Source organism: Colobus angolensis, unplaced genomic scaffold, assembly GCF_000951035.1.
Source record: "Colobus angolensis palliatus isolate OR3802 unplaced genomic scaffold, Cang.pa_1.0 Scaffold219, whole genome shotgun sequence".
Taxonomy (NCBI): Eukaryota; Metazoa; Chordata; class Mammalia; order Primates; family Cercopithecidae; genus Colobus; species Colobus angolensis.
The window spans coordinates 3,104,699-3,131,100 of record NW_012115366.1 but is presented as its reverse complement, the minus strand read 5'-3'; the positions used below and the strand labels follow the sequence as shown (position 1 = coordinate 3,131,100).

At 42.9% G+C, this 26,402-nt stretch overlaps 1 pseudogene; it reads right to left on the bottom strand.

Annotated features, from left to right (window-relative positions):
• Positions 1–1,803: 1,803 nt before the first annotated feature.
• LOC105512808 overlaps positions 1,804–26,402 on the bottom strand; it is a 58,268-nt pseudogene continuing 33,669 nt past the window's right edge.

The window sequence follows — 26,402 nt, the reverse complement described above, 5'->3', positions numbered from 1 at the left end:
CTCAGGATGTATCCCCCTCATTATGAAATGCATGAACATGTTAAGGAAATTGAATTGATAATTTTAACACTTCTGAAATATTTCTTGAAGACCAGATATTTTCACAGGAATATTTCTTTCTTCATTTATTTTTCTTTTTCTTTCTTTTTTTTTTTTTGAGACAGAGTCTTGCTCTGTCGCCCAGGCTGGAGTGTAGTGGCATGATCTCAGCTCACTGCAATCTCTGCCTCCCAGGTTCAAGCGATTCTCCTGCCGCTGAGACTACAGGCACATGCCCACCATGCCCGGCTAATTTTTGTATTTTTAGCTTCACCATGTTGTCAGGCTGGTCTCGATCTCTAGACCTCATGACCCACCCGTCTTGGCCTCCCAAAGTGCTGGGATTACAGGCGTGAGCCACCACATCCGGCCTTTCACAGGAATATTTTACCAAAAAATTAAAGAGGAATTAAAACCAATTGTAGCACACACACACACACACACACACACACACACACAACAGGAATGAAGGAGATTTGAGAAAATTGTAAAATATACCCAATTTAGACGATATCAGGAAATTTTTGTTAATTTTATTAGCTGTGATAACAATATTGATCTTGTAGAAAAACGTCCTTAGTCATCAGATCACCCAGGATGGACTCCATTTGCAACTGCAGGTGCATGCATGACTGAGTGAGCAGTGGACGTGACTATGCACCTTCCATGCATCTCTGATTATAGGGGAAATTGTTTGTCCTCCAATTCCTGTCTTCACTCTTCCAGCGGGCAGGGACATGGACAAATCAGTGACCCAGCATGGACCCAGCAGATGAGGCTAATGCCTTACGGCATGCAGGAGGACTCTGAGCCTTTGAAAAGTCTTCTGGAGCAGAGACCCCTCCTGGTATTGTATGAGAGGGAAACAGGGCATATTTTGGTCAGAGAGAGGGGAATATCGGCCAACTTCAGGTCCTTGGGACAATGCCTAGCAGAAGGGAATATTTCTCTAATTAGCACAGATTTGCTGTATAGACAGATACTGGCCCTGTCTTCAGCGACTCAGATTTACCTTGATTCGTTTAGACTAATCTCCTGGTCTAATGAGGAGACATCTTCAACAACGTCTCAACATCCCCCATTGCTCCTCAAGTTCTGAGTTTCCCTTCGGTAAAACTCCAAACTACTGGATGTTTGAAGCAGGAAAGGAGAGTATAGATGAACAGAAATTTGCACGTAGTAAATGTGCAGAGGGATGTCGTGATTATTATTGGTCAAATATCAGCATCAGGACAGAGAAGAGGCTCATGCTGTGACCAGTCATGGTCCACATGGGGCCTGGTCCAGTCTTAAATGCCTTTTCTGATTTTCACACAGCAGATGCCAGAGTCTGCTGGGATGAGGTCGCAGATGTGATGGAAAAGTTTAGGACAGAACAAAAATGAGGCAGAGAAAGAACAGCAGGAAGGCTGATCTGACAAGGAATGGAGAACATAAGTAACCGTCTGAGACAGAAGGCAAAACACAGGACTCCATGAACAGATGATCTCCCTGTATCCCTCTTCCTCCTTTAATATATGTTTGTGTCAAAAGATCTACCAAGTTTTGCATCAAACTCTTAGTAATGGCAACTCTTGGAGTGTGAGATTTGGGGTAGACAGCTGACTTTAAAAAGCTACTCTATATTTATACATTTTCTAGTTTATTTTATAATAAGCATGACTATTACTGTTAACATTAAGGAAACAGACAAAATTTTAAAACCAGGAGTAACCTCACCAAGAGTGGCCTCTGAGCTCTGCTCCTTCTGTTGGGCTGAGACCTCTAAGGCAAGGCTTTTTCTGCCCACCAGCTGCCCACATCATCCCTGTGGGCAGATACGTTCACCAGGAGCCAGCTTGTTCAGTTGTAGGTGCCATCCTTATTCTCAGTGAGGGTGGAGGCTGTTTCTATCTGGGACACGTTTCTGTTCTCCAACCAAGTCAACTGTAGGTTCTAGGGGTAGAAATTCTTCACCTGGCAGGTGAGGTTCACCTGGTTCCCTGCCTTTATGGGCTGTTGAGTAACATCCAAGAAGGGTGGAACTGAAACAGGACAGGGCAGAAGCTCTGATCCTGCGGCACAGACAGATCACAGGGAGGGCTCATAACTTAGCTCCCACCACCATGGCGAGGGCCTCACCAGGACAGTGCTAGGCAGGCAGCAGGTGCTCAGACATTGAGGGCGCTCTTTGCATATGAGTGAAATTATTAAGCACAACACCCAGCACATAGTAGGTGCTCAAGGACTGGCAGCTCCTACTAGGCTAAGAATGAGTGAAATCTACAAGCACAACCCCTGGCATACAGTTGAAATGTCATAATTGCAGCAAAATCAATGAAATCACCAAGCACGTAGGGGCTTGGCTCATAGCAGGTGCTCATTAATTGTAGTTGCTCTTGGTGAAATAAATGAAACTATCTAGCACAGAGCTTGGCACCTTGTGGGTAGACATCTAGCTGCTGCCATGACAATGATAGTAAGTGACCAGTACATCTAGGTGCATGGAAGGTGAGCAGCACAGTTAGGAATTAGATTCCAGGAAATCCACGCCTTGGAATAAAAGCCAGAGGGGAGGAGCAGGCTTGGCAGCCAGATATGGGGTGAGGCTAGGAGTGAGGATTCTCTACCTCAAATGGCCTCAGACAAGTTTTCAGTCCCACAAAAAAGGGCCCCCCGTAAAGTGACATGGGCCACTTCACAGATGACCTGAAAGCAAAGGTCTCCAGAGGCCAGCACCACCGTGGCTGTGCTGCAGATGCTATAGGACATACTTTCTCCTGCAGGATCCACGTTGATCTGGAAGCCCGAGAGCTCATTTCTATTTTTGAACCATTTCAGGGTGATGTTTCAGGGGGAGAAGCTGTGGGACTCACAGGTGAAGCTCACTGTGTGCTCATCTGTGGTCCTCACTGCAGTGCATGATACCACGGAGGCAAAGGGTTTGGCTACAAAAGGAGCATCGAAAAACAGGAGACATGACTGAGATGACCATCACCAATGATGAGCATGTGACATGTTAAGAACCTTCATGGACATTAGTGTTTAATCCTTCTAATAATACAGAGAGGGCGGGGTCCTCATTTTACAAACCAGGTTGGAAAGGCTCTGAGAGGTGAGGAAGTCCAGACTTGAGTTCAAAGTTCTCCTCTCTAAACAGGGTGACTTCCACCCTGGGCACAGGAAAAAAGTTACTGATTGGTCTCCCTCTGTGTATTGACTGGTCCTAGCCTGCCTCCCCTGGAGAGTTCGCCAATCTCAGACAGTGCTGAGACCAGCTGGGTTGGGGAGACCCTAACCCAGGGCACTAGAGGAATTAAAGACACACAGAAAATATAGAGGCGTGGAGTGGGAAATTGGGGTCTCACAGCCTTCAGAGCTGAGAGCCTTGAACAGAGATTTACCCACATATTACCACATATTTATTGACAGCAAGCCAGTGATAAGCATTGTTTCTATAGATTATGGATTAACTAAAAAGTATTCCATATGGGAAATAAAGGGGTGGGCCGAAGTAAAGGGATGGGTCTGGCTAGTTATCTGCAGCAGGAGCATGTCCTTAAGGCACAGGTCACTCATACTCTTGTTTGTGGTTTAAGAATGACTTTAAGCTGTTTTCCACCCTGGGTGGGCCAGGTGTTCCTTGCCCTCATTCCGGTAAACCCACAACCTTCCAGTGTGAGCATCATGGCCATCACGAACATGTCACAGTGCTGCAGAGATTTTGTTTATGGCCAGTTTGGGGGCCAGTTTATAGCCAGATTTTGGGGGGCCTGTTCTCAACAAGAGAGGGCATTTACAGAAGCCAATACAGGGAACAATGGTGAAGTGGTGCCACTGTGAGAGCTGGAACCAGGCTGCTCAGCCCAGGAGACGGGTGGCCTGACACACCCAGCTCCTCATCTGTAAAATAGGACAGCATTTCTGCTTCCAAGGATGCAGTGAGGATTAAATGGGGCACTGTTTGCTTTGGATCAAACACAGAGGATGCTTCATATAAGTGAACAAAGTTCTATCTTTAACCCAAATTTCATGAATACACAGAGATCTCTCTTAGGTATTTATTAATGTGTTCCATATAGTTCATACTTTTCACAAATATTCCAGCAGGATCTGTGAAAGAAAATGAAGTAATTAAGGCTAAAGCTTTAATGTAGAGCCAAGAGTTTGTAAGAGCATTGCACCTACACCTGCTCAAGGTCAAGCCACAGGATGTTGCCGTAGATCTGAATAACAACTGAAGTCAAGGTATGTTGGATTTTGATCTCTCTCATCCTGGAGTACTTTAAGTAACCAATGAAAACAGGTTTGCAGTTTAGAATTTTTGCCCAGCCAATGAACTCTCTCTAAAACCAACTTTTTTGAAAATCCCCTATATAAAACCTTTCCTGCACCGCCGTATGAGACTGTATTCAGCGCTTCTCTGACTCTGTGTACACAAAGTACAATTCTTTATTTCTCGAATAAATGCTATTTCTTTGGGCCTTTCTGCCAATATTTTTTTGTAGTTGTTGTTAGCAGGCCTAATCTGTGCCAAGTGCTGCCTTTCAAAAGACGGAGCATTTTTGGAATCTGGGTCTTCAGTTGGGTCAGGTTTGGGTTGACAAACAAGATTACTGAGTACTGAGAAAGCCAAAGGTGGTTACTTTTTTCATCATTAGTTAATTACAAGAAACACAGACCCAGGCCATCTAAGCAGGCAGGAACCCATCCTGCGCCCTGAAAGCACACAGATTAGAGAATCAGAAAAATGAGGGCAGCTTCTTTCCATAGACAGGTACTAAAGGGCATCTCCAAATTGCTAATTACTACCCTACCTCTTCTACAACAATCACAAGGAAGCATATATCACACATATTTGCCTTTGCACATATTAACCTGCTCCCTAACATGTGTCAAACATTTTGAGGGCACAGGAAGGAGGGTGTCACTTGAACAAGAGAAGTTATCGAGACACCACCAGCATGGGGACCCTAGCGGGATGACAGGCTGTAATCAATTTCCAATTATGGGAGCCCAGTGCCGCTTGCTGCCTCTATACCTCTCTTTAATCTTTTTAATCCCCCTCCATCCGTGTGAGGGGCTCCTCGTGTGAGCCCCTTTATAGGATGAGGCTCAGAGAGGAGGCCTGGCTGGCCAAGGGCCAAAAGTGGATACAAACCCCACCCTGGTAAGATAAGAGAAGACAAATGAAAAGCACAGAGCCTGGCATGTAGTAGGTGCTTAACAAATGACCTCTGTGACTGTTATCAGGAGGTTTGGTCATTACTGCTTCTGAATCTACACATTTATCCTTTAGGCAGAAGAACAAAGAAACCCTGCTCCCTGCAGCTCATGACAAACCCAAATGACAATAGGAGCAGAAACCGAGTGAGGATTCTCTCCCCTTTACTGAACAGTCCCCTCAGGAAACAAGTTTGGCAAATTGGCTTTTAAAACACAAACAACATCACAGATGCCTCTCTCCAGAGGAACTATTTACAGAAGCTGGAAGCATTTTGGAAGGCATAGGGAACAGACTCCTCCATGACATCTTGGTGTGTGGGGGGCAGGGAGGATCCTGGGGCTGAGGAGTGAGTATTTGCTGGGATTCCAGTGCTTGTTTAAACACAAACATGTTGAAATTGTTCCAAACACTGAGGCTGGGACCTGAAGCTTAAACCAGGCTTCTCCTCCTCAGCCCCTAAGGCCTGCTCCATGGGAGGGGTCCTGGCCAGGCCACTGGGGCCTTCTGAGATGTCTCTGGCCCATGTTGTTCTGAAGCATCCACACCCAGAAAAACTGCTCTCAATGCTCAGCAAAATGGGGGACCACTTTTGCTAGGGGGCTGTGTATTAGAATCTTCTGGAGTCATTAAGAACTTTGGATGCCCAGGCTAACATCAGACCAATTAAACTGGCATTTTTTAAGGAGGGAGCCTTGGGCTTGATTAAATTTTTGTTTTTCAAATTTCCCAGATGATTCTAATGAGCAGCCAAGATGGAAAGCCACCAGACCCCACCCCAAACCCCATGTATCCTTGAGGCCTAGAGGAGCACTGACCCATCTGAGGTCTCATAGCTTCAGCATCACATAGTTCACATTTATGGAATATTTACTGCACTCCAGGTGCTGCTATGAGCATTGAACAGGATTTCACTCCTCCAGTCTCTGTCGCCAGTCTGTGAGGTCAGTGTCATCATCAACAGGTGCAGACACTGAGACTCACTGTGGTAGAGCACCTTGTCCCAGGTCACAGAGCCAGGAAGTATCAGAACCCGGAAGTGGCCCAGGCAGTTGGGCTCCTGTCTGCCCTGCACTAACCACTGTTCTGCGGAAACTCAGTAATAACCTGAACACCACCACCATTCAGGACGCTGTGCACATCCTCTCCCATCTTCACAGAACCCAGAGGGAGTTTGGTGCATGATTATCACCATTGCATATGGGGAAACTGAGGACTCAAGGGAAGGCAAGAGTGGCCCAAGATAACAAGAAATAACAGCTTGATTTAGGGGTGCCTACAATGTGCTAGGTGATTTACAGAGAGAACCTCAAATCCTATCCCCTTTCCTAAAGGAGTCGTGATGGTCACCATTTTACAGATGAGGAAACTGAGGCTGAGAGAAATGAAGGCGCTGCCTCCTTGTCCTCCATGTGTCCCAGTGGGCACCTCCTGTGTCCCACCAAGCACTTATGTCCATTAACAGAGCAAGTAAGTGCCCTGAATTCTTGAGTCCCAACACTGACCGCACACCCAATTGTCCCTTTGAGATTCTTGACTTCATGCAATTCTAGAGAGAAGCCTGCCTCCTGGATACCCAGGCCCAGATACCCTGTAGCCATAAAACACTGTGGGCTCCTGACAGCCCGAGGGGAGAATGGAAACTCTTGCTCACAGTGGCCCCACTCACCCGCTACGAAATACCTCATCTCCTCATCTTTAGTCCTCAGCACCAAGAAGGGGTGGGCACATGCTCTGCTGGGCTGCAGGAGGCCTGACTTTGCTCCACAGATGCTGCTCAGTGAAGGAGAAACAGCACAACATGGGGGAAGAGTCCTAAATGCTTCATGTGTGCTGAGACCTGTCCTTTAGGAACAGGCATGACATAGAATGAGCCATCTGCAGAACCTTTCTAAAGAGAATGTAAAGCTAGCCCCTCCTACCCCTACAGGACTTTTGTTTTATGTTGAATGCTTTTCGCTGTAGAACAGAGCAATGCAAGAGTTTAGAATGAGGTTGGAGCATTTCTTCACACTTTAAAAAGCATAGCTGAGGGTTGCAGAGACAGGGGCTATGAGTCAGACTGGTGGGGATCAGACCTTGGCTCCCTGACCTGCTCACCTCTCAGGTGTCCTCTCTGAGCTTTAGTGCCTCATCTTTAACCCATACCCTGTTTGCCCCAAGAATACTCTTGTCTCTAATCCTAATGTAACAGAAATGTATATAATGTTACATTAGAATTAGAGACAAGTTCTGTTTAGAAATAACTCCAAGAACAGTTTTTATATTTTATTTTCACATTGAATATCAGTCAGATTTACTTCAACCTCTGAGAGCATGTTTATGTAAAATTAAATGAGCTCTGGCAGGGAGCTGCACTTTGTTTTTCTTTGTAAATGGGTTAAAAGAAGCAACAAATGGCTCCTCCTTCCTAGCACTGGTTATAAGGAGACTCTGGCACAGCTGCTGCTCCCTGCTTCCCTCCTGCCTCCCTCCTTTCTCATCCAGTGCATCAATTAGGCTGATAATAAGACAAAGAGGAGTGAGCACTTTACTAGGAGGTAGCAGATTGGGGTCACACCTGAGCCACTTACTTGACGTGATTGCCTAGGGTGGGAACACATCAGCTGGGAACTTGTGTCTTTATCTGTAATAAGTGCAAAATCAGGATAAAGCTACCTTCTCCATCTGTGTTTAAGGGTTGTTAGGAGCCTTGATTCCTAATCATCTAGGAAGGAAATTAGGCAGTATTCTTATATATGAAAACACACACACCCTCTGACCTAGCCATGCCACTTCCAGTGGGCATTTGTCACCTGAGTAGGATAACACATGTAGAAGGTCACCCACTGCAGGATTGTCTTAATAGCTCAATATTGGGAGCAACTTACATATTTATCAACAGAATACTGTAAAGCAAATTTGATATTTTCATAAATTGGAGCACCCTGCAGCTATTAAAGAGTGGAACAACTCTCTATGTCCTGACATGGAATATCAATAAGGAATGATAGGGCTTATATTTGGAAGAGTTTTTCCAACCACCAATGGGCTTTAGTGTCTGAATATGAGGTGCATTCTGAGCCCTTGGGAAACTGATGAAAAGGAGAAATGCCGGCTCTCTGGTCAGTGGTTCTGTTTGAGAAGCTTTTATTTAGCTCCTCGAACATAGTCCGTGTTGTTTCTCTTTGTCTAGTCTGAAATAGTTGTTGCCTGGGGGAAGCAGCCTTCTCTTGGACTGTAGATTAATTCCTGGCCTGGTCCAGCTCCTCTGAACCACTGGACAGGCCCCATAGGGAGCAGGGAGGTCACAGTGTGGTGCAGAACGGACGTCTCTCCAGCTGCGACTGACATGAACTTCTCAGGCTGAATCACCTGCAACTCCTCCTTAGCTTTCACTTTCACAACAAAGCAGTCATTTATTCATCTTTACATAATCCTGTGTGTTTCCTTATGTGTATCAAAGACTTTCATTGATTGGGTGCACATCAGGAGCAGGGCTTGAGCTCAGCCCACTGCATATATTATCTCGTTTAACCTTCACAACAAGCCTGTAACATGAGACTGTATTAGAAGTGAGGACAATGAGGCACAGAGAGGTTCGATTTTATGATACAGCTTTGGGTTGAGGACCCGTATGGAGCTCCTGAGCCCTCCTTGAAAGTGTCATGCTTTGCTAAATATTTTTGCCTTCACTTTCTGGCCATATGGAGTGTTGCACTTTCTGAACCATTTCATTGACTGAGGCCATGTAACTGATTTAGACCATTGAGTTGTAAGTAGAAATGATGGGTATAATACGTGGACTGGGCATTCAAATGCAAGAACCTCTATGGATCACCTTCTCCCTTACACAGAGACCCACAAGGCTCTAATGGGGTCTGCTCCATCAGCCTGGATTCCTGAGCGACAGTGACATGCAAAATCCCCAACACACAATGAAAATGCAGCTTAAAAAGAAATAACATTGTTTTAAGCCCCTGGGAGTTTTTCACCCATAGCGTAAGTTTTCTAATGCTGATGTGACTAACTACCAAAACTTGGTGTCTTACAACAAAAGAAATACATCATATTGTAGTTCTGGAGTTCAGAAGCCCAAAGTTGTGTGACTGCATTACAGTCAAAAAGAAAAGAAGAAAAGTCAAGTAAGTAAAGGTGAAGAATAAAATGATAGTGACCAGGGTGAAGTGCAGGGAGGTAATGGTGAGATACAGGTCAAAAGATACATAATTGAAGATAGGTCAGATGAGGAAGTCCAGAGATTGAACATGCCATATATCAACGAGTAGAGTTAATAATATTGTATTGAGTTTAGTATTTTTGCTTAAAGAGTATATTTCACAGGCTCTTGACACACACCCACATGCAGGGTAACTATGTGAAATGATGGATATGTTCATTTGCTTGACTATAATAATCATTACACTATGTATATGTATATGAAAGCATCATGTGGTACACCTTACATATATACAATTTTTTTTTTTTGAGACGGAGTCTCGCTCTGTCACCCACGCTGGAGAGTGCAGTGGCTGGATCTCAGCTCACTGCAATCTCTGCCTCCCGGGTTTATGTCATTCTCCTGCCTCAGATATACACAATTTTTAAAAAGGTATCAGTACAGCTATATGTTTTCTGGAGTCTCTGTTCTTTGCCTTTACTAATTCTGGAGGCTGGTAACATTTCTTTTCTCATAGTTACATCTTCCCATCACTCCAGCCTCTGGCTTGCATCCTCACACGTGCTTCTCTAACTCCTAATCTCCTGCTTCTTCCTTCTTGTAAGGACTCATGTGATACATTGGGCCCACCCTGATACTAGACCAAGATGTTAAAACCACTGTCTTTAACATGTTCAAAGAGCTAAAGGAAACAATAGACAAACAACTAAAATAATTCAGAATTATGATACAGTAACAAAATAAGAACTCTAATAAAGAGAAATTATAAAAAGAAATCAAACGAGAACTTAATAGTTGAAAGTGTTACAACTAAAAGTTTGTTAAAGGGATTCTCCAACAAGTGAGCAGGTGGGAAAAAATCAGGAAACTGGAAGATGAAATCATAGAAATTATTGAGAGTGAGATATAGATACAACAAAAATGAAAGATAATAGAATCTAAGGGAATGGTGGTACATTATCAAACTGATAAAAATACACATTACTAGAGTTCTAGCAGGGAAAAGAGGAAGAGAGAAAGGGGCAGAAGATTATTGGAAGAAATTGTGAACAAAATCTTCCCAAACTTGATAAAATTCATGAATCTACAAGCTTAAGATGCCAAGGAAACCCAAATTTAACTCAATAATAAAGTCTTAGAAACCCACGTTAGGCTGGGTGTGGTGGCTCACGCCTGTAATCCCAGTACTTTGGGGGCCGAGACGGGTGGATCACGAGGTCAGGAGATTGAGACCATCCTGGCTAACATGGTGAAACCCCATCTCTACTAAAAAATACAAAAAACTAGCCGGGCAAGGTGGCAGGCGCCTGTAGTCCCAGCTACTCGGGAGGCTGAGGTAGGAGAATGGAGTAAACCGGGAGGCAGAGCTTGCAGTGAACCGAGATCTGGCCACTGCACTCCAGCCTGGGCGACAGAGCGAGACTCCGTCTCAAAAAAAAAAAAAAAAAAAGAAAGAAAGAAACCCACGTTAAGACACATTATAATTCAACTGTCGACAATTAAAGAAAGAATTCTGAAGGCAGCAAAAGAGAAGCGATTCCTCTCACACGAGAGATCCTTATAAGATTATCAGCTGAGTTCTTATCAGAAGCACTGGAGGTCATAAGACAGAGGAATGATATGTTTAAAATGCTGAAAGAGGAAAACCCTATCAACCAAGAATTCTACACCTGGCAAACTGTCCTTCAAACACAAGAGAGAAACTAAGATATTCTCAGATAAATCCTCAGCCATGGATCCTTAAGTGAATAGCACGATGTCTCCAGGCCCAAACTTCCCTGATCTGTAGAAGGGGTGGCATCAGGTCATGAAAATGAGCACCCACCACCACACCAATTGGTGTGGTGAGAGTTTATGACCACTAAACCTCACTTACAAGAAATGCTAAAAGGAGTGCTTTGGGTGGAAATGAAAGGATGCTACAGGGCACTCAAAGTGGTATGAAGAAACAAAGATGTCTAGTTAGGTGTACATTTAAAAAATTCATACTTTCCTGATGCCTCAACATCCCTGAAACAAGCTGTGAGCATCCTACTAAATGACCAGGTACAGCAGTGTGATAAAGCTGGTCCCTGCCACAATTCCCCTTTTTGTCTTCCTCTACTGTGACCTAGTAAAGTAGTGACATTAAAATATACCAGTAAATCCCATCATGGGTTTTGTTTGTGTCCTCCACCCTAACTCCCAGTAAGACACTTGCCTGGGGTTCCAATCTCTCTTGCTTCCCCATTTGCTTGGTTGAGCCTGCTTCCTGGAAGCTCCTTCCATATGGCTTCCTACCTGGCATGCCATACCCCACTCTCTGGGAACTGTGAGTAGAATAAATTGTTCATCTTCATATGCCTCTCCAAATGAAATTTTCACAGCCATGTTAGAGTGTTCTTTATAGACCCAATCAGCAGGACTTACTCTACCATTTTCAACACTAATGGCAATGAGAATGGGATCGTTCTAAACTAGGGTGGAAAGTTCCTAAGAGATAACTTTTGAATGCTCATGGATTGCTAATTTGCTACTCTGATGGGCTCTACCACTTGGAAGAGCTATTACCCTGATGGCTTTCTTGTACTCTGCTTTCTTCAGCTTTGTGTTGCCTTTTGGGAATGCTACCAAGACTCTCCATCCTAAAGTGGGGATCATGTCTCAATATCAATAATGGCATCCACCTTTCTTCAGGAGGGCAGAGATGACATTACATTGATAACAACATTTTTAAAGCAGATTCATTTGACACACTTATTAATGTCATATAATCCAACACCTTTAAGTTTCTGTTAAATGCTAGTGGCAACATATTCTTTTATACATCATCAAAAACAATACTCTTGTTAGTGCCCTCAAATGAATAGACAAACAAAAATACCTACTCTATATAAATTTCATCAACTTCTTTCATGTCTGTTGGAGTCTCTTCACCACTCATGATAGCCATCAATTTCTCCAGGGCTTTTGATGCAAAAATAATGCCCCTCTTGGCCTCATGCTATACTCTATTAAAACAATGAATGTCTGGTTACCTACTGGGATCTCCCGGTCTGGAGTATAGATCTATGAGGCATACTTTCATGTTGCAATCATTAACCATAAATTGTCCGACATCCAGGCTTTGCTCGTCTGATATGAAGCCCATTGGAACCTAAACTTCCACTAGAACACAAAATTAAATCACTGCCAGGTGCAGCTGCACACCATTCTGTTGACAGTTGGCATTATTGCTACTAGGTTTGTTAATGCAACAATACTCAACCAAATACTAGCAAACTGAATTGAATAGCATAGTAGAAGGATGATACACCATGAGCAGATAGTAGTTATTCCTGAAATCCAAGGATATTTCAGTAAACAAATGACAACACTGTAATATGCCATATTTATGGAATAAAGGGAAAAACACATGATAATCTCATTTGATGCAGAAAAGCATTTGACAGATGTGGCTATCTTCCTATTACAAAAATAATCAATAAAAGGAATGTATGAAAACATTCAAAATTATAAAAATTATATACTCATACTTTGTTGTTTTTTGCACTATTTTACTATTCACTGTCTGATTTACTATTTTATTTACCTATTTATCATGGGTATTGGTTACTGTCATTCTCCAGCAGATATAAGGAACAAAAGGAAAACTACTATTTCTATTTTATTCACCAGTGCACCCCACATTTCTATGTCAGATCCTGGAACACAGTAGATATCCAATAAATATGTGTATAATGTGTGAATTACTGAGTGGGATACTGTCTTAGGAGACTGAAATCTTTTATTTTAAATGGATTGTTTCCATTGAATTTGGAGAAAATAAGTTTCCCATGTAGATGAGTTGGTGAAGAAAAAATCAGTTTGCAATCACACAGAAAGCAGAAGAGCCCAGGAGAAGAAAACTACACATCCTCTTCCTCATACCACACCCCTGCACACACTCACACTAGCAGCAGCTGCAGAAATTTCATGGAATAGAATTAGGGCCAGAAGTGTTTGGGAAGAGTAATGGTGAAACCTGTGATCTCTAGATGAAGAGTGCCTGAGCTCAAATCATAGCTCTGCCAGTTACCAATGAGTGACCTTGGAATGCTTTGTGCTTCTCTTTCCTTATCTATGTGTATGTGTGGTGGGGGGCAGGGGGTGACAAGAATCTCTACCTTGGATATGATGATCATCGAAGGTAAGAGCTGTAAGACGTTTCCCACAGTGTCTGCCACATGGAGGGTGTTCAAAAATTATAAAGTTGGCCAGGCATGGTGGCTCAAGCCTGTAATCCCAGTACTTTGGAAGTCTGAGGTGGGCAGATACCTGAGGTCAGGAGTTTCAGACCAGCCTGGCCAACAGGGCAAAACCCCATCTCTACTAAAAATAAAAATTAAAAAAATAGCTGAGGGTGGTGGCATATCTCTGTGGTCCCAGCTATTCAGGAGGTGGAAACATGGGAATTGCTTGAACTCAGGAGGCAGCAGTTGCATTGAGCTGAGATCACAACACTGCACTCCAGCCTGGGAGACAGAGTGAGACCTTGACTCAGAAAAAAAAAAAAAAGGAAAGTAAAATTTTTACTCAGTAGATTTCCTGAAGTTTGGAAGCTTCAGGAAACTATAGATATAGTTACTATATAGACATAGATGCTATAGGCAGAAGTTTCTGTAACTTTATCCACTTCTTTCTTCCTCACCCCTACCCTTCATGAAAGTGGGAACACTAATACAGCAATGCACAGAAGTTCTATTTTGAGGGACTATGCATTTTACCAAGACAGAAGTTTGCTTGTCTGTTGCTTACCTTAACAGATTGGGGGACTTTGAGGGGTAAGATCAGAGAAGTAAAAAAGAAGGGAGAGTGTGGGCAACAGGGAAAACCAAACATCTCTTTAATGTGCATTTCATATAGACTAAAAAAAGGTTAGAAGGGAATAATAGGAAAAGTATTTTTAAAATCCTGTGTGTGGTTTCGCATAGTCAAATGAGATTTATCCCAGGAATGCAAGGATGGTTTGACATTCAGCAATCTCTCAATGTGATACACTACATCAACAGAATGAGGGACAAAAACCATATGACCATCTCAACACAGGGTCCAAAAATGCATATGACAAAATTCAACATTTTTAAATGATAAAAACTGTCAATGAATTACATATAGGATGATTTTTCCTCAACATAATAAATGCCATATGGGACAAATCCATAAAAATGAACTCACACATTTACAGTTAATTGACCTTTGATAAAAGTTTCAAGGATACACAATAGGGAAAAGTCAATCTCTTCAAAAATGTTATTGAGTAAACTGGATATCCATGTATAGAGAAATAAAATTGGACCTTCATCTCATATCACATATAAAAATCAACTTAGAATGGATTAAAGACTTAAATGTAAGATCTGAAACTGTAAAGTACTAGAAGAAAAGTTCTGTAACACTGGTCTAGGCAATCAGTTTCTAGATATGAGCCCCAAAGCACACACAACAAAAGCAAAAATAGACAAATTGAATTACAACAAACTAAAAAGCTTCTACATGTGTGTTTCTCGTGGATATAGAAATGAATGTGTGATTACATACATAGCCAAGAAAACAATCAACAGAGTGAAGAGACAACATACAGAATGGGAAAAATATATTTGCAAATTATACATTTGATAAGGAGTCAATATACAAAACATATAAAGAACTCAAACTCAATTATAAGACAACAACTCAATTGATGTATGGGCTAAAGATCTGAATAGACATTTCTCAAAAGAAGACATTAAAATGGCCAGTAGGCATATAAAAAAATCCAATCTTACTTTTCATCAGAGAAATGCAAATTAAATCCACAGTGAGGTATCATCTCACACCTGTTACAATGGTTATTACCAAAATGAGGAAATTTAACTAGCATTGGAGAGGATGTGGAGAAAAGAGTACCCATGCCCACTGTTGATAAGAATGTAAATTAGTACAGCCATTATTGAAAACAGTATGGAGTTTCCTCCAAAAATTAAAAATAGAACTATCATTAGATCCAGCAATCTCCCTTCTGGGTGTATATCCAAAGGAAATAACATCAGCATGTCACAGCAATATCTGCACCCATGTCCATTGCAGCATTATTTACAGTAACAAAGATGGAATCAACGTAAGTGTCTGTCAACAGATGAATGGAGAAAGAAAATGTGGTATATATACACAATGAAATTCTGATCAGCATTATAAAAGAAGGAAATTCTGTCACTTCCGACCTGAAGAATATTATGCTAAGTGAAACAAGCCAGGCACAGAAAGACAAATACCACATGATCTCACTCATACACAGAATCTAAAAAAGTTGAACTCATACAAGTAGAGAGTAGAGCCTATAATCACAGCACTTTGAGAGGTTGAAGCAGGTGGATCACCTGAGGTCAGGAGTTTGAGACCAGCCTGGCCAACATGGTGAAATCCTGTCTCCACTAAAAATATGAAAATTAGCCTGGCATGGTGGCGGGCACCTGTAATCCCAGCTACTCTGGAGGCCGAAGCAGGAGAATTGCTTGAACCCGGGAGGTGGAGGTTGCAGTGAGCTGAGATCTCACCATTACACTCCAGCCTGGGCAACAAGGGTGAAACTCTGTCTCAAAAAAAAAAAAAGAAGTAGAGAGTAGAGTGGTGGTTACCTGGGGCAGGGAAGTGGGTGTAGTTGGGAGATACTGGTCAAAGGATACAACATTTTAGCTTAGATAAGAGAAATAAATTTAAGAGATGTATTGTACAATATAGTTTCTAGAGTGAATAACATGAATTGCATTGTTGAAAACTGCTAAGACAGCAGAGTTCATAAGTTCTCACTATAAAAAGTGATATATATGTATGGCAATGCGTATGTCAATTAGCTCAAATTAGTCATTTGTCAATGTACACATATTTTATAATATGCTGTACATGATAAGTACATATGCTTTTTTCAAATAAAAATAAATTTCTTTTCTGAAAAATTTCATTACAAATAAAAAGACAATGATAAAAGCGAAATCTTATATACATGTATGTACACTTATAGTCACTTATGCACACATGTATGTATATATATACACATATATATACACACGCATTCACAAATATATATAAAAGTTTGTTCTGTCATTATAGTATATAAAGATGTTTTGTACATTAAATAAAATTATGAAACCTGTTAAAATCTCAGTAAAATATTTGGCACATAGAAGTCATCCAACATATTTGTAACGTATGTTGGGAGTATATACACCAGAGTTTTAACTCTGAGTATCTCTGACTGGTGTGATGGGTGATGATTAATCCTATGTTTACTTCCCTGCATGTGCTAATATGTCTACAAGTAGCATAACATGGCTAAAAGAATGAATTCTGGAGCTGGTCGACCTGGACTTGAAACCCAGCTGCTCCACTGACTGTGGTGGGGACAATGGACAAGTTCCTCCCTCTGCCTGACTCCCTGTTTGCAAATAGGAGTTAATGGGTGTAGCTTTCAAATAGGGATGTTGTGAGGATTAGTGGAGTTAAAATACACAAAATGCTAAGAACTATGTCTAGCTAGTAGGAAGAGCTCAATTGCTGAACTCTTACCACTGTCATTTGGGTAAAGTGTATACGTAAGAAAAATAATTTGAAAAGTGAGAATCCTGTCCTCTAGGACCTGTGAGGTGACTCACAGCAGGGGCCAGTGGGGAGCAGGGAGGCTGCTGTGCCCAGCCCTGTGATTCTGGGGTCAGCTCCATGGCCTGAGTGGGGCATGAGGACAGGCAGCCTGTCTGTGAGCTGTGAGCCAGGTTCTCTCAGGCTGTACCAGGAAAGGTCCTCCAATCCTGTCTGTCCTGGGGAAGGGAAAATAAATTCCCCATGGTAAAGTAGAGAGAACCAAGACAGATTGTGTTACCTGTTATGGGCTGAATGTGTCCCCCAAAATGCATGTGTTGAAGCCCCAGTCCCCAGAACCTCAGAATTTGACTGCATTTGTAGACAGGGTCTTTAAGAAGCAATTTAGTTAAATGAGGTCATTTGGGTGGGTCTTAATCTAATATGACTGGTGATCTCAGAAGAAAAGGAGATGAGGACACAGACACACACTGAGGGAAGACCACGTAATAAGACACAGAGCAGAGATGGCCATCTACGAGCCAATAAGAGAGACCTCAGTGCAGACTAACCCTGCCAACACCTTGATATTGCATTTAGTCTCCAAAAGTGCAAGAAGTAAATGTCTGTAACTTTAGCTGCCCAGTCTGTAGTACTTTGTTATGCAAGCCCTAGGCAAGGATTACAGGGCCCAGTAAGCAGCAAATTCCTTCTTAAAGAGGAAGAGGGCACAAAAAAAGTGGGTGGTAACACTGAGATTACAGAGGAGTGGGAAGCAGGGGGAACAGAGGGCAAAGTATACAGCATCCTGAAGAAGGACAGTGGCTGAACATCCCCGGGAAACACTGCTCCCCTGCCCAACTCAGGCACTGTTTCAGACTTCACATCCTCAGGGTGCTGAACAGAGGGCTGGGCCTGGAGCCACACACCCTGTCAGGCTGTCTCTCAGCTCACTCTGTGGCCTTGGGCAGATGGCTTTGCATCCTGGAGCCTCAAGACTGGTAAGGATTTAAATAATGATTCCTCTGTGTTTGTCAAATGAAATATTATAAAAAATGTAACTAATTATGGTGCTGGTTGAAGGATCACCTGATTCCATGCCTTGGTAGCCAGCTGCAGATCCACAGAGGAAGTGCTCAAGCTCCCTGATCTTCTGCTCTCAGACAATGCCCAGTCCTTGGCCTACCTTGGCAGCACTTGTGTTTGTCTGGAATCCCTGAAAGCCCAGGGGCAGGCTATGGCCCTGCAGGCAGACAGAAAGGGTTCTAGTTCAAGGCAGTGCTCACCTGTGCGTCCCAGCAGCAGAATCAGCAGCAGGAAAGGACCAGGAGGGTGGGGCCAGGAGGCTGGGATGGGTATCCTGCAGACCTCAGGAGCCTGCTCTGTCCAAACGTCTGTGCTGGGGAGATCTCAAACTGCTCTGAGGAGAGAAAACAAGCACTACCTCCCTTGATTCAAGAGGAAGTGGCAGTGATAGAGTACAACAGTGAAATAGAAATCAGGCACAGTAGGCAGTTACAACGCAAACAGTTACTCATGCTCCATTCTCAGGAGAATCAGACAGGCTTAGCAGAAATAGTGCTTCCTGCACACCTTGACCATATGTTCTCTCCACATGGCCCCTAACATCATCTTCAGGTCTTCTTGGTGATTCACCATTTGGGGCTATTAGTCCAAGAAGGACCTGTGATTAGGAACTATTTTCTAAACTTTCCATCTCAAGACCCTAGGATGTTGCTGGCTTGTTGTCTTCTGCACCAGCCTCAACCAAGTGCTACTCAGTTTGAGGCAGGAGAAGGGTTCACAAAACCTACTGCTCAATATTTGAGAGGAACCAGGTCTGCTTCTGAAATTGTTCCCTATTCCAAACTTTTATCAATATAACTGGCAAAACTTAGCCCAAATTCAGTCTAATCTGGGAGCTTAGCACTTTCATGTGCCTGCATCCAGCAGAAGGAATCATCTCCTGACTTCCTCCAGAAGAGGAAGTGGGTTTAGGTTAATAAGGATATGCTTTGTGGGCTGAGGTGGGAATTATGGGTTATGGGTTATAGGTTATGGTTTATGGAGAGGGGATAGGGTTATGATGGGGGGAGAATATGGTAGGCAATTTCCTGGGGCAGTCACATCAATAGTCTTTGTTTGGCACACAGAGCACCTATTCCATCCAACACTGCATTCAGATTGGAGGTGAAGAGAGAGAAAGAATAAATACTCCAACCAAGAGGGTATGTTAAGGATTTGACGAAGTCACTGGGCCCTCCTAGGCTCAGTTTTGCTCTCCAAATTGCAAATGATAAGTCTTTCACTGCTGTGTTTTTGTGGATGTTAAAGGAGATAATGACTATACCACACATGAAACCCAGTAGGTCATTATTGATACCATGGAGCCAGGTGAAGAGAAGGAACTCAATTTTTTTTTAATGGATCCCTACTGCATGCTGAGTTTCCCACCAGTGGCTTTCTCCGAGATTTCCAGGCCGCTGAGACCTGGCTTATATGGTGTACTTGAAATATCCCTGCCACTCTGAGATCAGTTGCTCCCTCTGGATTCTCTACACTCTGCTTCTTGTCAACGCATAAATGAATTCCTCTCTCACAATGTCGAGCTGTGTGACTTTAAACAAGACACTTAAGTTCTCTGAGCCGTAGTCTGATTATATGTAAATAGAGGTTATAACATGTACCTCGTAAATATATGGTAAGAATAATATAAACCATACCGAATGCTCACCTCATAATTAATTATAACTAAAAAATTGTGGTTATATTAATATTTTGTGTACAGAAAGCATTCACTGCTTCCCTGCCACACTTGTGCTTTAGAAAAGTTACCCTGTTAGGAGAAATGGTTTCTCCTTCATCATCTATGACTAAGAAAGGCCCATGTGGAACCCTCCCCGTCACACACTGGGTTTAAAGTCCTTCATCTCTCAGAAGTAACTGTCAAATGAAATTATCCAAATTATCATATTTCCATCCAAATTTCTTTTTCTATGTGGCAGATGTGCAGAGAGTGAAATCTTCACCTCCTGTTTCATACCCACAGAAATTAATATAAAAAAATGATAAAATTATCTTAATCAATGTCTAATTACACTTTAAAACAAGAAAGTAGTCTCTATACACCATGAAGGAATAGTAGCAGCTATTATTTTTTGCAGATGTCCTGGACACCAGACTTGGTATCCAGCATTTTATGTCAGTCACCTCATTAGTTCAACACTCTGACCCTGTGGTAAGTGCTACCATTAACCTTCATTTAGAGGTGAGAAAATCCGAAGCACACAGAGAATAGCAAGTTTGCCCGAGATCACTCAGCTTTTAGACTGAGACATAGGCTGTCACACTCCACAGCCTTCACTTTTAATGTCTGCACTATGACCACCTCTCATAAGAAACAAGGGACATCCCTGTAGAAGTAAGCAGTGAAGAAGCCATAGACTCAGGAGCAGTCCCCACAGTGAGGTTGGGGCAGGTGCCATGCTTCACAAAGCCCTGATAACCCATGAACACGTGGGGAACTATTCCTGCAAAGGCAGCAGTGCAAGCAGAAATCACTAAAGATTTGGGGAACAGCAGCACCATGAGGGATAGTTAACCAATCCAAGAACAACAATAACTCAAAAACAATAAAACAGTAATAAAAAGAACTTCACACCTGAGAACACGTGAAAAAATAAAATGAGAAGGTTTTCAAGATTAGAATATTTAATAACCTATAAGCATGACAAAAAAAGCAAATCCATAGAACAAAACAAACCATGTATAAAACAAGAATAGGCAGACATGAAGTACAACAGGTATCTTGGAAATGTAACAAAGCAGAGGATTTAAAACATATATATAGGTTTTTAAAAATAACTAGGTTGACGTATTAGTTTGTTCTTGCATTGCTATACAGAAATACCTGAGACTGGGTGATTGATAAAGAACAGGGGTTTCATTAGCTCACTGTTCCACAGGCTCTGCAGGAAGCATGAGGCTTGTATTTCCTTGGCTTTGGGGGAGGTCTCAGGAAACTTACAATCATGGCAGAAGGCAAAGGGGAAGTAGGCTCATCTTACATGGTCAGAGCAGGAGGGATAGGGAGAGTAGGGAGGTACTACACACTTTTAAACAACTAGACCTGATGAGAGCAGCACCAAGAGGGAAATCCACATCCAAGATCTAATCACCTCCCACCAGGCCCACCTCCAACACTGGAGATTACAATTCTACATGAGATTTGGTGGGGATACAGAACCAGACCATATCAGTTGAGCAGCTGACTATACATAAATGAGTAGTAAGTAGTGAGCTGGGTCATCGTGCAGGGGCCATCTCCTAGGACCCAGCACAAAGAGACACACCCAAACAAAGTAATGTAAACAGGTATAAATATAGCAATAGTAAAAGAAATACCATAACATACTTTGCAAATGTTGTGCTAGAAATACTAATATCTTAAGAAGTATAATTTAAGGCAAAAAGTATAAATGGTTGAAAGAGGAATATTTCCTTTTATGAAAGTAACAACTAGCCTGGAAGATATGAGTCACAAAATATTATACCTCCAAAACTATAATTTGGAATATATGACTCAAATATTGATAGAATAGTTTCAATAATTTGGCAGAATCTGTACTTGGAGCAGCAAAGCGACTTCCTGTGAACTCCAGTCTTTCAATAAAGATCTATTAGATGCACAGATGCTTATATGAGTGATACAATTTTGTGGAAATCATATGGATAATTGAGTGTCAAATTTAAGTTGACTTTGCGCAGTACAGATACAGCCTGAATGTTTAAGAGAAACAGGAGCCTGGGAAACCATGAGCTAAAATTCTCCTCCCACCAAATTTAGCCCTGCACTCATGACACAAGGTGCAGATAATGAGATAAGGCTGTGGGACAAGTGAGGAGTTGGTGGATGTTTGAGAAGGGCACAGTTTAAGCTTATGGGCTTAGGAATCAGAACTTCTAGGTTTGAATTTAGTTCTATCAGTCCTAGCAGTGTGACCTACGGGAACTTGTTTAACATCTCTGTTTCTTCAGTTCCCTAAAATGGAAATAACAATCATATCAACTTCATAGGTTTGTTACGGCCATAAAATGGATTAATATATGCAAGTCACTTAATAACAGCTGACTGTGTTCCAAAAGTTAGATATGATTCTTATTAGGTAGTGTTTTGGTAATAGTAATAGTTTTAAAAAACAGACTATCTGCCCTCAAGGATTTATGATGCAGTGCAATAACCCTGGTCAATGGCTGGGGGGTGTGCAGGTACCACCGCATAATGAGTGTGGGTCATGTGTCCAGCCTTATAATCACAAAGTCATTATTAGCACCAGGGTCATGGTGTAGGCTTGGCCTCAGGGGAATCACTATAACTAGAGCAAGTCTCATCCCAGTAAGTGTCTACACAGGCATTTATGGAAAAGGAGCTCTGAATCTTGTCTCATGCAAGGATGGGAGAGAAGAAAGTCCTCCCAAATGGAAATCTATAGGAACAGGTGAGATGGGCTGAGAGGGTGAGAAGACACCATGTAGAAATACACCTGTGTAGAGCAGGCTGCACTCACCTGTGAGTCCCAGTAGCATAGAATGAGGCAGGGGTTGTCCAGGTGGGCTGGGAGACAAGGATGAACATTGCCTGCTGTCTTCAAATGTCTGCATGGAGACGCCCTGTCCTCTGTGATCTGGACCTTGCCTGTCATGATGTCCGAGGAGGGAAGTTGCTGTGAAAGCTAACGGCCGTGAGACTGGTGCAGTCCTCCATTGTGAAAGAGGAAGCAGACATGGTTGCCACTGCAGGGAAGTTGCTGATGTTTGTGTCTGCAGTTCCCAGGCTTGCAGAGCTCAAGCCAATACTGGAGAAAGGTTGACTAACCTAAAGCCTGTTCTCTGTCCCAGAGGCAGTCTTCTCATGCCAGGTGTCCCGTGGCCCCTCCTCATTTGACAGCCCTGATCCAGAAAGCACTGCACCTAAGGACTGAGTTTGAATCTTCCAAGATTGATTCTAGGTGCGGGAAGATTGAGGCTCTGTTGCTGTAGCTGCTTTTCAGAATGGAACCCAAACTCCTGGATGACCCCTGCACAAAGTCCCTCAAGCCCACAAGTAACAAGCTGAGCAAATCACAAACAACAATTCTTTTAAAATCTATCAGTGAAATGAGGTCACAGGGCAAACCACTGTCCCCCAGGTTGGAAATTAGACAGGAGGATATAAAAAATCACAATCTCCTAAATCCAAAACCTCCACAGAAACCAGTGCTGGGGTAGGAAAGCCTACACTGTAATTGAAGAATTGCTAGAGCTTGGTGTGGATCAGTCTGAGTTACAAACTCCAGGAGGACCCAAACACAGGGCGTCCCACACTTCTGTGAGTTTTACCTCCTGGAGCTTGATTAGGGCCTCTAAGTGAATATGAGAGAAACACTCACCTGTGTTTCCAGGGAGGAACAAGGAAGCATTTTGAAATACACCAGAGTGTTCTTCATTCTTACCATGCCCAGCTCCCAGGAGAAACTATTTTACCAGAGCCTAACCTGCTGGGGTTTGATCAAAGCCTAACATGGGGAAGGGAACTCCAACTCCAGTCCCCTGGAGCCATCCTGGGGGCACAGGCTAACAAGACTGTGACCTCTTCTGCCAGTGATGAGTCCACATAACATTTTAGGGAAACAAGTAATTGAAAGAGAGATTTGACAACAAAGATGAAAATGTAGTGAAGAAATGAGAAGTGAAAATGCTAGAAGTGAAGGTCAAATTGAATGTGAGTGGAGTTATAGAAGCATAAATAGCTGACAATGGCGTTGTAGTCAAGAGACTTCAGATGGGCACCAGGGGGACTTAGAAAAAGGCAAACTTACCATAAATGAAATAAACGAAACAGGAGTGGTGACAAACAAAGTGTTGGTGTCCCAGAAAATGTGATGCCAGCAAAAATCTTCACATAGAAGGAACTTTTGCAGAGATTTCACCACATTGAAAGTACAAAGGGAAACAGCTGGCAAGATGGTTAAATAGGAACAGCACCAGTCTGCAGCTCCCAGTGAGACTAACACAGAAGGTGGGTGATTTCTGCATTTCCAACTGAGGTACCCAGCTCATCTCATTGGGATGGATTAGACAGTGGGTGCAGCTGACAGTGGGTGCAGCCTATGGAGGGTGAGCAGAAGCAGGGTGGTGTGTCGCCTCACCTGTGAAGCACAAGGGGTTGGGGAACACCCTCCCCTAGCCAAGGGAAGCTGCCGGAGACTATGCCATGACGGTGCTATCCGGCCCAAATACTATGCTTTTCCCATGGTTTTCACAACCTGCAGACCAGGAGATTCCCTCGGATGCCTAGACCACCAGGGTCCTGGGTTTCAAGCACAAAACTGGGCAGCTGCTTGGGCAGACACCGAGCTAGCTCCAGGTTTTTTTTGTACCCCAGTGGCACCTGGAATGCCAGTGAGACAGAACTGTTCACTCCCCTGGAAAGGGGGCTGAAGCCAGGGAGCAAAGTGGTTTAGCTCAGTGGATCCCACCCCCATGGAGACCAGCAAGCAAAGATCCACTAGCTTGAAATTCTTGTTGCCAGCACAGCAATCTAAGGTTGACCTGGAACACTCGAGCTTGGTTAGGGGAGGGGTGTCTGCCATTACTGAGGCTTGAGTAGGTGGCCGCCAGGATGTTCAAACCAGGCAGAACCCACTACAGTGCAGCAAAGCCACTGTAGCCAGACTGCCTCTCTAGATTCCTCCTCTCTGGGCAGGGGATCTCTGAAAGAAAGGCAGCAGCCTGTCAGGGGTTTATAGATAAAACTCCTATTTCCCTGGGAGAGAGCACTTGAAGGAAGAGGTGGCTGTGGTCACAGCTTCAGGAGACTTAAACTTTCCTGCCCACCAGCTCTGAAGAGACCAGCGAATCTCCCAGCACAGCACTGCTCTGCTAAGGGACTGATTGCCTCCTGAAGTGGGTTCTTGATCCCCGTGCCTCCTGATTGGGAGATACCTCCCAGCAGCAGTCGACAGATACCTCATACAGAGAGTCCCAGTTGACATTGGCAGGTGCCCCTCTGGAATGTAGCTTCCAGAGGAAGAAGCAGGCAGCAATCTTTGCTGTTTTGCAGCCTCTGCTGATGATACCCAAGCAAAGAGTCTGGAGTGGACCTCCAGGAAATTCCAGCAGACCTGCAGAAGAGGGGCCTGACTGTTAGAAGGGAAAATAACAAACAGAAAGCAATAATATCAACATCAACAAAAAGCATGCCCAAGCAGAAACCCCATCCAAAGGTCACCAACATCAAAGATCAAAAGTAGATGAATCCATGAAGATGAGGAAAAACCAGCACAAAAATGCTGAAAATTCCAAAAACCAGAATGCCTTTTCTCCTCCAAAATATCACAGCTCCTGCCAACAAGAAAACAAAACTGGACAGAGAATGAGTTTGATGAATTGGCAGAAGTAGGCTTCAGAAGGTGAGCAATAACAACTTTCTCTGAGCTAAAGGAGAATGTTCTCTAACCCAATGCAAAGACGAACCTTGATAAAAGGTTACAGAAACTGCTAACTAGAATAATCAGTTTAGAGAAGAACATAAATGACCTGATGGAGCTGAAAAACACAGCACGAGAACTTCATGAAGCATACACAAGTACCAATAGCTGAATTGATCAAGTGGAAGAAAGGATATCAGAGATTGAAGATCAACTCAATGAAATAAAGCATGAAGACAAGATTAGAGAAAAAAGAATGAAAAGGAATGAACAAAGCCTCCAAGAAATATGGGACTATGTGAAAAGACCAAACCTACACCATTTGATTGGTTAACTGAAAGTGACGGGGAGAATGGAACCAAGTTCCATTCTCAGAAAACACACTTCAGGATATTATCCAGGAGAACTTTCCCACCCTAGCAAGACAGGCCAAAATTCAAACTCAGAAAATACAGAGAACACCACAAAGATACTCCTTGAGAAGAGCAAGACATATAATCGTCAGATTCACCAAGGTTGAAATGAAGGAAAAAATGTTAAGGGCAGCCAGAGAGAAAGGTCAGGTTACTCACAAAGGGAAGCCCATCAGACTAACAGTGGATCTCTCTGCAGGAACCCTACAAGCTAGAAGAGAGTGGGGGCCAATATTCAGCATTCTTAAAGAAAAGAATTTTCAATCAAGAATTTCATATCCAGCCAAACTAAGCTTCACAAGCAAAGGAGAAATAAAATCATTTACAGACAAGCAAATGCTGAGGGATTTTGTCACTATGAGGCCTGCCTTACAAGAGCCTCTAAAGGAAGCACTAAATATGGAAAGGAAAAACCAGTACCAGCCACTGCAAAAAATGTAAAGACCATAGACATTATGAAGAAACTGCATCAACTAATATGCAAAATAACCAGCTAGCATCATAATGACAGGATCAAATTCACACATAACAATATTAACCTTAAATGT